General features: G+C 35.6%; 1 protein-coding gene across 1 annotated transcript in view; it reads left to right on the top strand.

Moving 5' to 3' along the window:
- The window catches only part of LOC114308365 (uncharacterized), a 267,419-nt gene that overhangs the window by 186,952 nt on the left and 63,791 nt on the right, over positions 1-16,676 (top strand). The window lies entirely within an intron of this gene.

The following is a 16,676-nucleotide window of genomic DNA, read 5'->3' as shown; positions in this document are numbered from 1 at the left end:
CCATTTTCAAAATAAACAAACATGAAATATTTTGTTCCAATTCAGACAATTCAGTCTATACTTGTATGCTGTGCGCATCACATAGTAAATCTAGGCTAATAACCAGAATAAGAACGCATAATGTTTTCAAAAATAGATATCATGGTTAGTAGAGGCCGATCTTTGATCGGGCGAGCGGGGGTGCTCACGAAGTGACCTTCCCCAATCGTACCCAAGTTTCCGAGCCGAGGCAACTTTGGTGATGACGGACACGTGGCCTTAGGCAAACGAGTCAGGGTTTTCTAAATTTCCCCAAAATAAAATATTTAGGTGGCGACTCTGTATCTGGCAAAGCAGCCTATGTTTGGCACTTCTTTCAAAATCTGTTTTCTCAAAACGATTTGCCGAATTTGGACTCTTTGGTTCAGATTTAGAACCGTGACAAATTGAGAGTCCGAACTGCAATGAGCCCAATATCGAACGGAACGGGGGGGACTCGTTCCTCCCCGGGTCGTTCGGGGGACGTCTACAGAGTTAAAAACTCATTTTGTTATACCAAAGTATTAACTTGAAAAGTTATAGCCATTAGGGCATATAAGTATTTGGTTTTACTTTTATTTTAATTCTTGTATCCATGTCATATGCTATATATTCAGAATCTAAGATTTATGAATGTATATTGCATATGTCATCTTTTGTAATGATCAAGGTTATGAATGAAATAAAAGATATGAGTTATTGATCATTTGAACGAATTGTTATGAGTTGGGTTATTGCTATTTTATTTGGGGTGTTACAGGACATCTAGAGGGACATTCAGTGGTGAAAATCCAACGGCTATGAACAATGATTTGATAAAAGGCACATCCATCCTCAATCAGATAAAAGATTTGAGAAATTCTAGATTTGATAAGATTTGGTGAACTATTGGAGTAGCAAAAAGTAAGTTTTTCATCAAATTTAAATTTGATGGAACATTTGGTGAACCATTAGAGATGGTCTAAGGCGTTACATCTTATAAGTATTTTTTATTTTTATTTTTTTTGGTGAGAAATATACTCTTTGTGAAACATTGTGGTGAGAAGTACGTTTTGTTGTTTTGGAGGACATTTTGTTTCCAATTTTACCATTAACCTATCTGTCGAAATATTTTTTATCAATTTAATTTTTTTTGAACCTATCTGTTCAAATTTATATCTATTAGGCAAAATTACTTTTAATTTTTTTAATCTATCAGTTGAAATTCATCAAGCTTATTTTTAATCTATTTATTCAAATTTTGATCCTATACATTCAATTTTTTTTTTTATCTTATGTGTTCAAATTTTGATCTTATATGTCAAAATCTTTTTTATTTGTTCAATTTTTTAAACCTATCTGTTCAAATTTTGTATCTATCTATTGAACCCACTTTTACTCTCTCTCTCTCTCTCTCTCTCTATTTGTCAAACTAAACATGCTACTCTTCTCTCTCTATCTATCAGCCTTAATTTTAACCTTCAACCCTTACAATTCCTCCAACAAAACCACATAACATCTCAAAATTTGAACAGATGGAGAGAGAGAATAGAGAGAGGTCTATGTTCAATTAAAGTTCCATTAGCATGCATATGATAAAGCCTCTTATCTCCTCTAAACAACAAACTCCTCATCTCTCACGGCGCACCACCTCACCATCAAAACCTAAAATGAAAATATCATAGTATATGCAAATGGACAAATATTAGCAAAAGTAGCACAGATTATTTCATTATCTCTTTTTTTTTTTTTCTTTTTCATATTCTTACCAACCAAACTAAGGTAAAATAAATTCAAATAATTATTTTCTAAATCCAAACACTATGAACCCCCAAATTCAAAATTGAATTCAAACCACTATAAGACCCTCTCAAATTATTAACACTATGAACCCCCAAATCCAAATTCAAAACACTATAAGACCCTCTCAGATTATTCACAATGGAAAGCAACGGCCTGTATGGAGATTCCTGATCATCGACATCGTCTAACAACGTAATCATAGCATGCAAACAAACCACCATGGTCGAAATCGCCATGGAGACGTTGAGCCACACATGAGCCAAAATTAAGGCAAAAAAAAGTGACGACACTGAGAATAATTAGCGCAATTCAATCGTCAATAGTGCAATTGAAGAGTATCAAGGGGTTGTCATGGAAGATGTAGAAAAGGAAGATGATGAAGCAAATTGGGTATCAAACTGCCTTTCGATGGTAGTAGATCAGTGTAGATCACTCACAGCGGTTAGATATTGGCTTACGACTTGAATCTAACTCACACCGAAATGATTCGAACTCACCTGGATCAAATCATGTTGATCTGCTGAGTCCGCCTCGAGATCGCTGCCGTTGGCATCATATTAGATCTGTTAACTAGACCGACTCGTTCGATCCTTAGATCTACAAAGCCCGAGTCACCGCCACAGCTAACTCACCTAACTCAGTCTTCTTTGTCTTCTATGTTAGTCTTCATAGATCAGGTAGAGCCACCAATGGAGGAGGAGGAGGAGGAACAGAGGCAGCAACGTAGCCATGGAGAGCCATAACGGGGAGAGAAGATGAAGAGAGATAAGAGGAGAAGGAGGGGGAGGAGGGAGAGAGAGAGAGAGAGAGAGAGGGCCGTAAGGATCCTCTAGAGTGATTTCCTAGAGTGATCTCCTACAGTGATGAAAGGATGCACGACACGTGTCCCACTCAGCCTCTCAAGGGTTGAGATTTAAACTCACCAAAACGACGTCGTTTTGGTGAGTATATTGAAAAGAAAGAAAAAAAAATTCCTTCTTCTGGGTTTCTTTTTAAGTTGTTCCTGGGGAGAGTTAGAGAGAGAGGGCTGAGAGAAGGAGAGAAGATGAGGAGGACATCGAGATGATAGAATGTTCAATGGGTTTCGTCGGCAGTGTGGTGGTAAAGAAGTGAACTCCTTCGTTGGTGGGTTTCTTGCTCAACCCCTCCTCTCTCTCATCCTCATTCTCTCTCTCACTTACAATTCTATTCAAATCAAAGAAGGCGAAAAAGGTTTAAACTGAAATTAGTTGAAAACCCAATTCAAGAACCAGTACAAAATGGAAAAAAAAATCTAGAATAATATGCAGAAAATGCAGTACAATTTGGGTTTGGTTTCAATTTTTCAAATCTGGAATAAAAAAAAAAAACAAATTGATGACCCAATGTAGGTTTGGTGGACATGGATGAAAAACTTGCAGCATAAAACCTTTTGGAAGAGTTGTCTTCATACCATGGAGCTATTATTAGACAGGCAACTTTAATTAGCATTTGGTTTCCTTAGTCCCGTATGTTGTTATATCTAAAAGTTTTATTCTTTCAAAATTTATTGAGTGTGTTTTAAGCAAGATGGGGTTTTTTTAATCAATATATAGATGAAACAAATGGTGGACATTTACATCAAACTTGTTGAACTAGAAACAAAGAGAGAGGTTTGATGTGAAACAAATTGATGACCCAATTTGTTTTTGTTTGATTTCAACCAAAAACAGAACATAGGGAAATTTGAATCTGTTGGATCTGTTGAAGTTTTTAGACTAACAGCTTCTTGGAGCTTCTTCTTCACCCCTTCATCTGTCTCTCCTCTCTCACAGCTTCTTGGAGCTCCTTCTTCACCCCCTCATTTGTCTCTCATTCTTTCTCCCTCTCTCTCTCTCTCTCACCTTCGTTGTTTGTTGAATGACCGAAACGAGGGAAATTTGATTTTTTTTTAAAAAAAATTACTCACAAAACGACGTCGTTTTGGTGACGTTTTAATCTTAACCCTTGGTTCTTCTAGTGAGACAAGTGTCGCGCTCTGCTTAACTCACTTCACCAGATCACTGCAGGGAGACACTCTAGAGGATCCTTACGCGAGAGAGAGAGAGGAGAGAGAAAGAGTAAGTTTGGGGAAATTAAGGGTTGAGGAGAGAGAAGAGAGGAGCATGAGGGTTTTATTTATGAAGAGAGAGAGAGAGAGAGAGAGAGAGAGAGAGATGGTGTCAACGATGAACACCAAACAGATCAAATAAAAAACAGAGAGATATATACTATATATATATAGATAGTTTGATCATTTTACAGATGTATATTTTTATGGATTTAATAATTTAGCATATGTATTTTTGGACAAAAGAAATTTAAATTGAGATTTATGAACTCAGCATCCAATATTTTATTTATTTTTTGACCAATTAAGTAACAAAAAATTGATAAATATATTTTTTAAAAGAATGTTTTATTTTGAAACAAATAGAGCCTTATTAAAAGCAAAAGGACATTGGCTTTCAAACCTACTACGAATGCAATAATTAATAATTACAACCAGCTCTCATTTATGACTGTAACAGACTGCCTATGGTATCTATCTATAAATACTACATCAAGTGAACATCTTTTATATTGTCCGGACTTCTTATGCTGCCATTAATTCTTTTAAAGTAGGACTGTAACGGCTTGTGAATTTTATTTGTGGCCACCAAACTCCCAATGTAAATAAATTATATGCTAAATTATAAATAGTACATCAAGTGAACATCAAGTGAACAGACTGTAACGGCGGCCGGGCGGAGGCAGCCGGACGAGCTGCGACGATCGGCCGGGCTGCGACGATCGGACGATCGGCCGGAATGCACGGGCCTCTGTGTGTATGTGTGTCTCCATTCCCTCTTCTCTCTTCTCTCCCTCTCTTTCCCTCTCTCCTCTCCTCTCTCTTTCTCCCTCTCTCTCTTTCTCCCTCTTGAATTTGAGCTCTGCAGGTCGAAAATGGTTGAAAAAAAGAAAAAAAAAAAAAAAGGCTAACACCCAAAACGACGTCGTTTTGAGCGTTAGGGGCATTCGGGGCATGGAAATTCGAGGCACAAATCTTTATTCGAATTTTATTTGTGGCCATCAAACTCCCAATGTAAATAATTATATACTAAATTATAGATTTAAGTCTCATCAAGCCTTATTCAAAATATATTTTAGTAAAATTATCGTTAAAAATAATATTTTGTGATGATTTTCTGCATATATTGCCAAGAATTAGTAATTAGTGATTTTTATATCACAATTTTTATAAATTGTCGCTAAAACTTACAATTAGTGATATTTTTCTCTGACGAATTTTTCAAACTATCGCTAAAAGTTGAAAATTAATGACTTTTTGTGACGATTTTTTTAAACCGTCACTAAAACTTATAGTTAGTGACATTTTTTGTAACAAAATTTTCAAATTGATGCTTAATAATTAGTAGCGTTTTTTTAATAGTGTTTGATAAAAAACACTATTAATTCTCACAAGACTTATTGGACAATAAGTTCACCTACTAAAACCTACACGTAAATCCCCCATAATTATATCCACCCCTCATTCTTGATTGTAACCATCTATCGGTATATCTATCTTCTATCCTATATATAAAGCGAACATCCCTTATGATATCCTGAAATCTTGGCTTCTTATGTTGTCAAGTATTTATGTTTCTGTTTAAAATAAACGTAAAAAAAATTGACGGGTGAGAGAAGTGAGACTTGAATTGAAGATCAAATGAAGAAGATTCTAGTCACTTGAATGACACACAATATATAATAAATATTTTTATTTTGGGTAATGCTACGGTGCGCACTCTTTTTTATGATGTGTACCATATGAAAGTTATGTTTTTTTTTTTAGTTTGATTATCACAAATAACATTACCCAATACTATGGGAGTTATAATTATAAAAAAAATTTAAAAAAAATTATAATAAAAATGCGCATAAGGTATAACAAAGAACTCTTAAATTATAATCAAAATAATGTCATAATCAACATCACAATAAATCATAACTAACAACACAATAATCAATCTAAAAAAAAACACAATATGTCATAACCAAAAACCACAAAGATCGTAACTACAGGTGCATATGATATATACCCTATACCATAAAATTTCCCTTTTGTTTTATTTTACTTATTTGAATTGCATGTGCTAACTACTAGTACTATTATTAAGTAAAGCTTGGACTTAGTGTCCAAACTCTTGGTTGTTTCTCCTTATGCCACGTGTCCCTTATTATTCTACTTACATTAAAAGAAAAATTAGATAAATGGAAGAAGTGATACTCAAACTTTGGACCTTGGATTTGTTGGAGTAGACTCTTACCATTTGACTGAAATACAATATATAATAAATAATTTGTTTTATTTTTACTTATTTAAATCGCACATCACATGTGCCAACCGCTAGTCTATACTATTATATTAAGTGAAGGTTGGACTTGGAATTCAAGCATTCGCTTGCTTCTCCTTATGTCACGTATCCCTCATTTTTCTATTTGAATAAATAAATAAAAATTAGATAGATAGGTAAAAGTAGGCTTGTGCAAAATATTGCACAATCTGTTAAAATTGCACCGATCTATACCGATTTATCTGCTAATCGCAAATTAAATTTTGAACTTTATAATCTGTCTTCGAAACCACTCTGTTTCGCTCTAGTTATACATATTTTTTTTAAACCTTTAATTCAATATCAAAATAGAAATGAGTGTGAGCAAGAGATTTAAGATGTGACATTTGTTACAAATTAGTAGTTATATATAAACAAAAAATATTATGCAAATTAGTGTTATATATTATGTAAATGCTTAATAATTGTTTAAAAGAATTGTTTAATTAACTAGCAAATTGAAACCGCCCTAAATTGCGGTTTGCTTATTTGTCAATCCATCATTCACGATTTGGTTTCTAATTTTATTCTCAAATTGCTCGACCTATACAGCGCACAGCCCTGGGTAGAAGTTGAAACTTGGACCTTAAGTCTAAAGGATAAGACTCTTATCACTTGAATGACACATAATATATAACAAATTATTTGTTTTACTTTTACTTATTTGGATTGCATCAGTATCGCGTGTACCAACTACTAGTCTATACTATACATAAAGTGAAAATGTTACTTGGTGTCAACTTCTTCTTTCTTTTTGTCAAGTGTCTATTTTTTTATTTAAAAAATAAAAAATAAAAAAATAGATAAAGAGGATGATTAAGACTTGAACCTTAGATTTAAACTCTTACCACTTGACTAACACACACACAACATATAGTAAATCATTTATTTTTCTTTTACTTATTTGAATTGCACACAAATAGCGTGTGTCAATCACTAGTTTGTATTAGGTTAAGGCTGAACTTGATGTCAAAGTCTTTACTTGTTTCTGATTATGCCACGTGCCCCTCATTGTTTTAGAAAAAAAATAAATAAAATTAAATAGATGGGAAAAGTGGGACTTGAACTTTAAATATTGAATCTAAGAAATAAAACTCTTACCACTTGAGTAGCATACAATATATAATAAATAATTTATTTTTTTACTTTTACTTATTTAAATTGCACAAATATCACATATGCCAACCGCTAATATTCAATTGTGTATACTTATTTTTAAAACTATATCGTTTGCAAAATTTTATTTGCAGAGCCAAACTCCCAATATAAATAATTATAGAACAATGCTATATCTACTTAAAATTTTACTAACAGTCTTACTAAAAATATACATGTTCAAATATCATTAGATGTTTAAATGTCATTATTTTTTGGGAAAAATTCACTTTATTCCCTTATGGTTTTGCCTCAAAATACTTTATCCCCTTATGGTTCAATATAAGCAGAGAACTCTTTAATTATGATTTTGGACTAAAGTTTTACGGTTAGTTTTTCCGTTAAAAATAATGGAAGATGTGCTACTCTCCCAAATTGAGAGTGTGCAATGCAAAAACCATTAGTCAAAGTCAAAAATTGAATCAAATGTCAATAATACCCTCATATTCATTTTATTCTCTAAATTAAATCTTAATCCTAATGAAACTCTAACCCTAATTGTTATCTTTCATCAATAATTTAATTTAATTTTAATTTTAATTTTATTAAATGAGAAATTGGATTAAAAATATATAGTAGATTAGACTATTTAGGTTAATTTAACATATATATGTATATATATATATATGTAAATGTTTAATTTAAAATGTTATTAAATAATAAATTGGGTTAAAAATTAAAAATTAGATTAAGGTAATTTTATGATTTAATTTTATGGTAATAGATTAAAGTATTAAGGTTAATTTAAGATTTAATTTGTTAAATTTTATTAAATAACGTGATTTTATGGTAATAAATTAGGGTTGTTAGTTTAATTTATGATTTAATTTGTTAAATATGTGTGTGTGTGTGTGTGTGTGTGTGTGTGTGTGTGTGTGTGTGTTTGTGTTTTTAATTAAAAATGTTATTAAATAAGATAATTTTATGGTAATAAATTAGGGTGTTTAGTGTTTAGTTTAATTTTTTATTTAGTTGGTTATATATATGTTTATTTTAAAATGTTATTAAATAAGAAATTAGATTAAAAAAATTAGATTAAGATAATATTATGATTTAATTTTATAGTAACAAATTAAGGTGGTTAGATTAATCTTATGGTTTAATTTATGGTAACTTTATGTTTAATTTAAAATGTTATTAAATTCTAAATCGGGTTAAAAATTAAAAAATATATTAAGGTAATTTTGTGGTACAAAATGATGGTGTTTAGTTTACTATAATTTTATTTGTTAAATATGTTATTAAGATGGGAAATTATATGCATTAGAGAAGAGAGAAAGATAATATATCATAGGGGCATTTATGTAATTTTACCTTTACTTTTAATAGAGTTTTAATAGAGTTAATTTTGCACTTTAATTCAAAACAGGGTTCTTTGTCTACTCAAAAAAAATAAAATAAAATAAAATAAAATTATAAGGAGATAAAGTGCTCTGTGACAAAACCACAAGGGGTTAAATAGAATTTTGCCCTCATTTATTTATTTGTTTATGTTGACAAGTAATTACATTTTGCCTCTTGTATTTTTGATAAAATTGTTAATATATGTAAAATTATTCATAATTATAACCACCCCTCTTTTGCAATCGGATGTACTTATTTTTAGAAATGTCGGTAAGCAAATAATTGTAACCACCCCTCATTTGCGATTGACTATATGTGATCGTAAATACTCATTTTTAGTGATCGTGCACTTTCACGTTACAAAAAAGCATAGTATTTGCAGAAGCAACAAGCCAAAACAAAAAACATAGGTTCTGTTTGGTAGAGTTTCTAAACTTTAGTTCTATCATTTGGTTAGCACATGGTGTTTGTTTAGAATTTTTAAAAATTAATTTCACACTTATTTTTGAAAACTCTATCCAATGCGGGAAAATTTGAGCTAATCGGTCGTCATCCCAGACATCCGGCTGGTTAACCGGCACAGTACATTTTATTTTATTTATTTATTTTTACAATTGCCACCTGTTATTTTTTATATTTAAAAAAAAATCTTGAAATTTTTTAAAATTTTTTATGAGTTTTAAATAGAATTTTGAGTTGTGTGTTTGGTTATGAGTTGTAAGTTTTTGTATCAAATATCATATGTCACATCAAAAATTTTCCACTCAATTCGAAACTCTTTTCGAAACTCATTCATCAAACAAATTTTTCACACTCAAATCCTAATTCTAAAACTCACAAACTCAAAGTACAACTCTATTCTCAAATCATATTTATGAAACTCTACTAAACGTTACCATAGTATTTACAAAAGCAACAAGTGTTTGGTGGTTTGGGTCTACCATTCATAAGGGAGTTTTATGAAGGGAGTTTGGGTCTACAATTTTCAATAAATGTGTGAAAAGAAAGTTGAGGTGGTGTGTGTACAATGGTATAAGTGAATGATATAATTAAAACGTGTAATGTATGGATTGAGAAGAATAATTAATAATCAAATTAATAAGTGTATGTACTGAAAAATGATGTGTACTAAGGTAAGTAAATGTGTGAAAATAGAATTCTCAAGAAAAAGTCTATAGAACCAAAAAAATAATCAAAAATTATCATGAATTTTAAATCTACAACTTACATTTAAAGTAATTTTTTTTTATCAGCAAAAAAGAAACTTTATTGATGGAATAAATAAGTGCAAGGTACAAAACAAATTGCATCAATGAAGAAAAAAGGAAGTGCAATAGTATCACAATGAACTAAATCATCCCAAGTGGGTTGGCACCAAAAAACTCATTCTATCATTTGCTAGCACCCACTCATTTGGTGAGAGACCAACAAAAAGACAAACCAAACAACACAACAAAACTCAAACACTCCTCTGATACAAACCAACCCAAACTAACCAATACAACCATCCTATCATTACTAGCACCTAAGAGCTTAGCAACCCAAACTCAGGCACTCCTCAGTATTCAGGCTAGCACAACTACAGCAGCTGGGCTGCAACAGTACAACTGTAGCACCTTTAACTGAGTTAAGCTCTCTAGCTAAACTGAGTACTGCACCCTGAGCTGAACATCAAACTTCATCAAGGGAGACATAAGCACAACTGCAAACATCAGCAGACTCAATGTTTCGTCCATTATGCTGCGTGTAGACGTCCCCGAATGCCCCGGGAGGGACGAGCTCCCGTTCTGTTCATTTGGGGTCACTACAGCTCAGGACTCTCAAATTGTCACGGTTCATAATCTGAACCAAAGAGTCCAAATCCGGCAAATCGTTTTGAGAAAACAGATTTTGAAAGAAGTGCCAAACATGGACTGCTTTGCCAGATACAGAGTCGCCACCTAAATATTTTATTTTGGGGAAATTTAGGAAACCCTGACTCGTTGCCTAAGGCCACGTGTCCGTCATCACCAAAGTTGCCTCGGCTCGGGAACTTGGGTACGATTGGGGAAGGTCACTTCGTGAGCACCCCCGCTCGCCCGATCAAAGATCGGCCTTTACTAACCATAATATCAAGTTTTGAAAACATTGTGTGTTCTTATTCCGGTTATTAGCCTAGATTACTATGTGATGCGCACAACATACAAGTATAGACTGGGTTGTCTGAATTGGAACAAAACATTTCATGTTTGTTTTTTGAAAGATGGTTTGCTACTCGCAAGTAGGCTTAAAATGCAGATTTTGCCACCCTCGGGTGGGCTTTAGAAAAGATGGTTTTGCCACTATCTAGTGGGCTTAAAACTCACAGTTGATGATTTGTTCCAATCCGAATAACCCAACCTTCACCCACAAGCATTCAGGCAGTTATATCACATAAGCATATAGCCTCATGATAAGCATGCTATTCATGGCAGTCACTCACACACATGCAAGGATGCTAAAGCATAAAACTTACCGAGTACTCCAAGCCAAAACAGAAGCTAATTAGAAATCCATGCATGATCCTAATTATACAGAAATGCCTAATGCAACACATGCAAAAATGCAACTATAGCAGGCTCGGCTATTCTAAACATTGCATATGAAATGCTACAGCTAACATGTATTCAACTTGGAATTGAAAATACAATGCAGTTAGTATGATGCGCCGAGCCCGGTGCATGCAAAACAGATGAATGAATGCAAACATGCTATCATACTGTATGCTAATTGAAATATGCCCTGATCTAACCATCATAAGCTGGTAAATAAAAGGGAGAAAGACGTGGGGTTGGAAGACAGGTATCACACACACGCACACTTATTACAATTATGCCCTCGCACAGAGGGTCCGAAAGAATAATACAGTCCCGAATAAATATTACAGTCAAAATAATTACAAAATCCTAATTAAATTACAAATTTAACTAAGAAAGCTATAAACTAGCATGCAAGCTAGGGACTGCCTCGACTCTGCTTCGGAGGATGAATGATGCATGTCCGGGTTGTTTTGGCGCAGAAATCCACTGCGATGCCCCAATTAGCCTCTGTTTGCGATTGATGCCGGAATGCTGTGCAAGGCCTTTGAAAGGCTACTGATTCTTGATTTGCTGCAACAGAGAGCAGGAAAAGGGCATGACGATGTATTTTCACAAATGTATGCATGCCTCGATCCTCGTGCCACCAATCACGCATTTTAATGCATGATGGCCGAGGAGTCGAATTGTGCAAATCAATATAGAATCAATGCACATATAAACACAACAAAACCTAAGCTCCATCATGAATAATCCAGAGTGTCGGTGACTGGGAATTGAGACACGTTCCGTCACTCAAAGTACGAAACATCCCTCGTTTCCCGTGCTCGGGCTAACTCCTATCCCAAGCACAATGCAATATGCATGACATGCATGAATGCAACTAATATACAACCTAGCATGCACAATGCTACGAAATGGCATACACGATGCACGAGATAACATGGTATACACAAAACGCTAACATACAATCTAGCATACACAATGCTATGAAATGAAATGGCATACACAATGCATGATGGACTTATACCAACATGAGTGGACCTCAGCCACACTCACATAAGAGGCCATGAGATGAAAATGAGACACTCAGAATGCGTGCACACGTGCACGCAAATTGAGGACCGAACCTAAGGCACGAATGCCACTCTACGAAAGCATGGCAAGGCATGGAACATGGTATGCAAACATGCAAATTTCAGTAGCAAAATATGACATAAAACAGCCCCGAAACATGGCAATATGGCACCCGATGCACGGAATGAGACCCGAAACACGAAACTAGGCATATGCATTGGCCTATAGATATACTAAACATGCATTATTTGAACATGAAGTGTGAAGACAGATTCAAGGCAGTCCCAAAACAAGCATATTTACAGTTTTAATCAAGGCCAAATAGTGAACACAAATGGGGCTAAGCTAGCATGCAAAAATGGCCCCGAAAGAGAGATAATGAAGCAAGTGGCAACTTCTGTCCCTAAACAGAGAAGGGCCCTTCTTCAATGTTGAAGAGGGGCCAAAAATATGACCTTTTACAGTTTATGATCAAATCCAAAACAGTGCATAAACATGCTCAAAACACTATGCAAAACAAGGCCAAAAAGAGAGCTATAACACAAAGTACAAAAAGGATGCCTCAAACAGTAAAAGACCCTTAATGAAACATGAAGAGGGGGTTAAAATAAGGCCATTTATAGTTCGGACCAGAGCCCAAAAACAGAAGCACAAGAGGCTAACAAATCATGCAAAAACGGAGCCAAAAGAGAGATATAAAGGCAAGTGGCAGATGGAAGCCTCAAACAATGATGAGCCCTTCAACAATGTTGAAGAAGGGCTCAAAATAATCCACTTTACAGTTTATGACAGAGCTCAAAACAGTCTATACACAGGCATAAAATACTACGCAACGAAATGGCATAAAAGAAAGGTAAAGAAGCAAGTGCCACAAGGAAGCCTCAAACAGTGAGAGGCCCTTAAACAAACATGAAATAGAGCTCAAAAAATGATATTTTCAGTTAGGGTCGGAGCTCAAAAAAGTAAGCACAATGAGCTAGAATATGAACCAAGAAAAGGGTCAAAAAGGAGAGAAGAGGACTTACCCTTGAAGACTAATCTTTGACAGCCTTTTGGACCAAAATGCAGCACTCCTAGGCTCTGAAGAACAACCTCAAGCTGCCGGAATGGAGGATGGAAGGGTGGGGTTAGGTGGTTGTGTAGAAATGAGTGTACGACTTGAGAGGTTTGAAGCTTAGAAGTGTAGAGGGAGAGAGATACAATATGGGAGCTCAAGGGCAATTTTTCTAACCCCTAAACCAGAGCTGGGAGGCTGGTTTTATAGGCAAAAGAGGGGGAGAAAATGGGGGGAAAATGGGGGGGAAATGAATTCAAGTTTTCCCCCAAAAAGTTGGCCCCCAGGATACAAAATCTGGGGGGAAAAGAGATACATATTGAAATGTACCTGCAGCAAGGAGCAAGGCCGGATGGTTATCCAGGTTGCAGGTGGCCGGCCGGCTACTTCCCATGGCCGGCCGGCCAAGGGTCAAAAGGGTCAATCATGATTAGTGGCCGGCCACCCCAGAAAGAGGGCCTCCCATGTGTGCTCAGCACAATCATGTGGTGAAAAACTGGGGATAGTGAATCAGGAGAGAGAACAACCCACTTTTCAAAGGGGTTCAAAAGGTTCAAAAACAATTACTGGCCGGCCACCAAATATTGGTGGCCTCCCAGATGTGTACATCACAAATATGGGTTTAGGGTGCAAGAAAAAGGCCCAAGGGTGGTCAACATTGGCTTTGAAATGGGAAAAAACGGGCGACGGAGGGCGATGGAGGAATAAAACCGGTTGTCTGAACAATTGTTGGCCTCCCACCCTTCTACGACCTTCTTACCAATGAAACAGAGGTCCCTGCCAAAAACGAACCAAAACCGATGCAAAATGAAGGTTCGGGGGCCGAAACGCGCAGCCCGAGGCCCCGAAAACTGACTGTTGGGCACCGGAAGTGGTGTTCGACCACGAAGTTGCTTTCTCGAGCCACAGTGTCCCTCAAAAGGGAGAAAATAAGATGTATGCCAAAAACCGGAGCGAACGGAGGTGGTTAAGCAGTCCCGAACCGAGGCACACGGCCAACGGCTCCGAAAAATCGGAAACTGGACTCCAAACGGGCAAAATGGCCTACGACCACGAAACGTAGCCTACGGCCATTGAGAGATGATCTACGTGACCTCTCCCTCCCTTCGAGAAGAGAAAACAAAGAAAACAGAGCCTGGTTCGAAAACCGAGGCAAAGCAAGAAAGAGTCCGGAAGTCCGGAGGCAAGGCTCGTGGCCAAGACTCTGAACTCTCTAGACGAGCACGATATGCAACATCACCAAGTGCTCAATCGATGACGTCTGAGTCTTAAGGTCGGTCAAAAATGGGATGTCTACAATGTGCACCATTGTTTTCCAATACACAAACACACATGACAAACAAGCATTAAACCTCTGTTGGCCTGAACATCACGTAACAAACACTGCCAATCAAACAAAAACAAAACCAACAAGCAAAACCAACAGGTGAAGACAAACAATACACCTAACCACTCCTCCGATGCAGGCCACCAGATTTTATCCAGACCTCCAGATCAGTTTTAGCACAGCAAGCACAGAGCAGATTAGTTTTAGACAGGCAATCACCATGGCAATCACCTTATCAATTCAACAATCAACAGATGAGCATAGAAGGCACAGAACAGATAGCCTTCCCTACAACAAGAGCACAATTGCTACAAGTAGAGCCAGACCAATACAGATAATTGCTGCAGAATCAACTCCCATTCCTAATACAGAACTGGACCTGCTGCAAGTTAAAGACTACGTCATTAATAGAAAAGTCCACTTTGGTTGGGGATGCCTTAACCCACAAAGCTATTCTAGCTTTGACAATCTCACATAAATCTTCCAGATTTGGCTGAGAACCATTAAAGACGCATTCATTTCTATGCTTCCACATAGACCAACAGACAGCCAGGGGTATGACTTTCCATATCAGCTTCTCTTTCTTTTTCATCTTACAAAAAGACCGCCACTGCAGCAACCCTTCAACAGAGTTGGGTATAACCCACTGCTTCACCTTAAAGTAATTATTGTAGAGTCACGTTTTAAATAAATATTATCCATTAATTTCAAATTATGAATTTATTTCTGGTAATTTTTTCTAAGCTTGTGATTAGGACTGCAAACGAGCTGAGTCAAGTCGAGCCGAGTTTTAGCTCGGCTCCGTTGCTTATCGAGCTTATTTATTGAGCTCAAGTTCGGCTCGATAACTAACTTGGCTCGAACTCAGCTCTGCTCGTTAATATTAATAAAATTCGAGTTCAATTCGGCTCGGCTCGACAATTTTTTTTTTATTATTTATATTATTTAAATAAAAATATTATTTATATTATCTAATAGATAAATAATATATTTATGCTATTATTTATATATATATATATATATATTAATATTATATATTTGTAATATATAAATAATATATTTATTATATAATTTAAATAAAAAGAAACGAATCGAGTTTATTCGAGCTTGAACTCGGCTCGTTTACTAAATGAGGCTAATATTCGAGTTCGAGTTCAGCTCGTTTACTAAACGAGTCGAGCTGAATCGAACTAAACCGAACTCTTAACGAGGCGAGCCGAGTCGAGTCAAGCCAGTTCACGAACAACTCGATTCGTTTGCAGCCCCACCTGTAGTCATTGAAATCTTTAAAAAAAAAATTAACACAACAGGATAACTTTAAAAAAAAAATTATCAAATCAATGAAAAAATTTATATATATTAAGAATTAAATTTATAAACTTTTCTATTATTTTTTTCTTCTGATTTCACTAACATGTAATAATCCCAATACTAAAACCATACTTTGCCAGGTCAACTTCATGAGTGATCACCATGTGGGTGGCAACAACAAGTCTTAAGTTGAATCAGTGACTCATGACCAAACCATGGAAATGACCACATGCAATATAGCACTATATATCTCTGACTCCCACAACTAGCAGATCTCCAAATCGCTTATATATCCATAGAGAGAGAGAGAGTAAAGGGAGGAGTGTCTTCATTTGCAGTTGTGATTCATACACCCAGTGGGGGTTGACCCCCAGTGAGGTGGCGACTCCCTATTCGCTGAAAAAAAAAAAAAAAAAAAAAAGAAAAACTGTTTTTTTGGGCTAATCCCAGAATGACACCTCACTGGGGGTCAACCCCCAGTGGGGGTAGGAAGCATTTCTGGTCTTCATTTGCGTTCACTGTTGGAGAATATGAAGCACTTGTTGGTTGAGTTTCTAGGGTTTGTGATTTTGAGTGGGATTTTTTGGGGCATGGTAACAGGTGATGATGTCCATTACTATGACTTTGTTATAAGTCCACTGCTATATTTAATTAGTAGTTTTAAATTTAATTCACAA

The sequence above is a fragment of the Camellia sinensis genome, chromosome 3 (genome assembly GCF_055761805.1).
Source record: "Camellia sinensis isolate YWXY chromosome 3, ASM5576180v1, whole genome shotgun sequence".
Taxonomy (NCBI): domain Eukaryota; kingdom Viridiplantae; phylum Streptophyta; class Magnoliopsida; order Ericales; family Theaceae; genus Camellia; species Camellia sinensis.
This window is presented reverse-complemented; position numbering and strand designations above follow the sequence as displayed.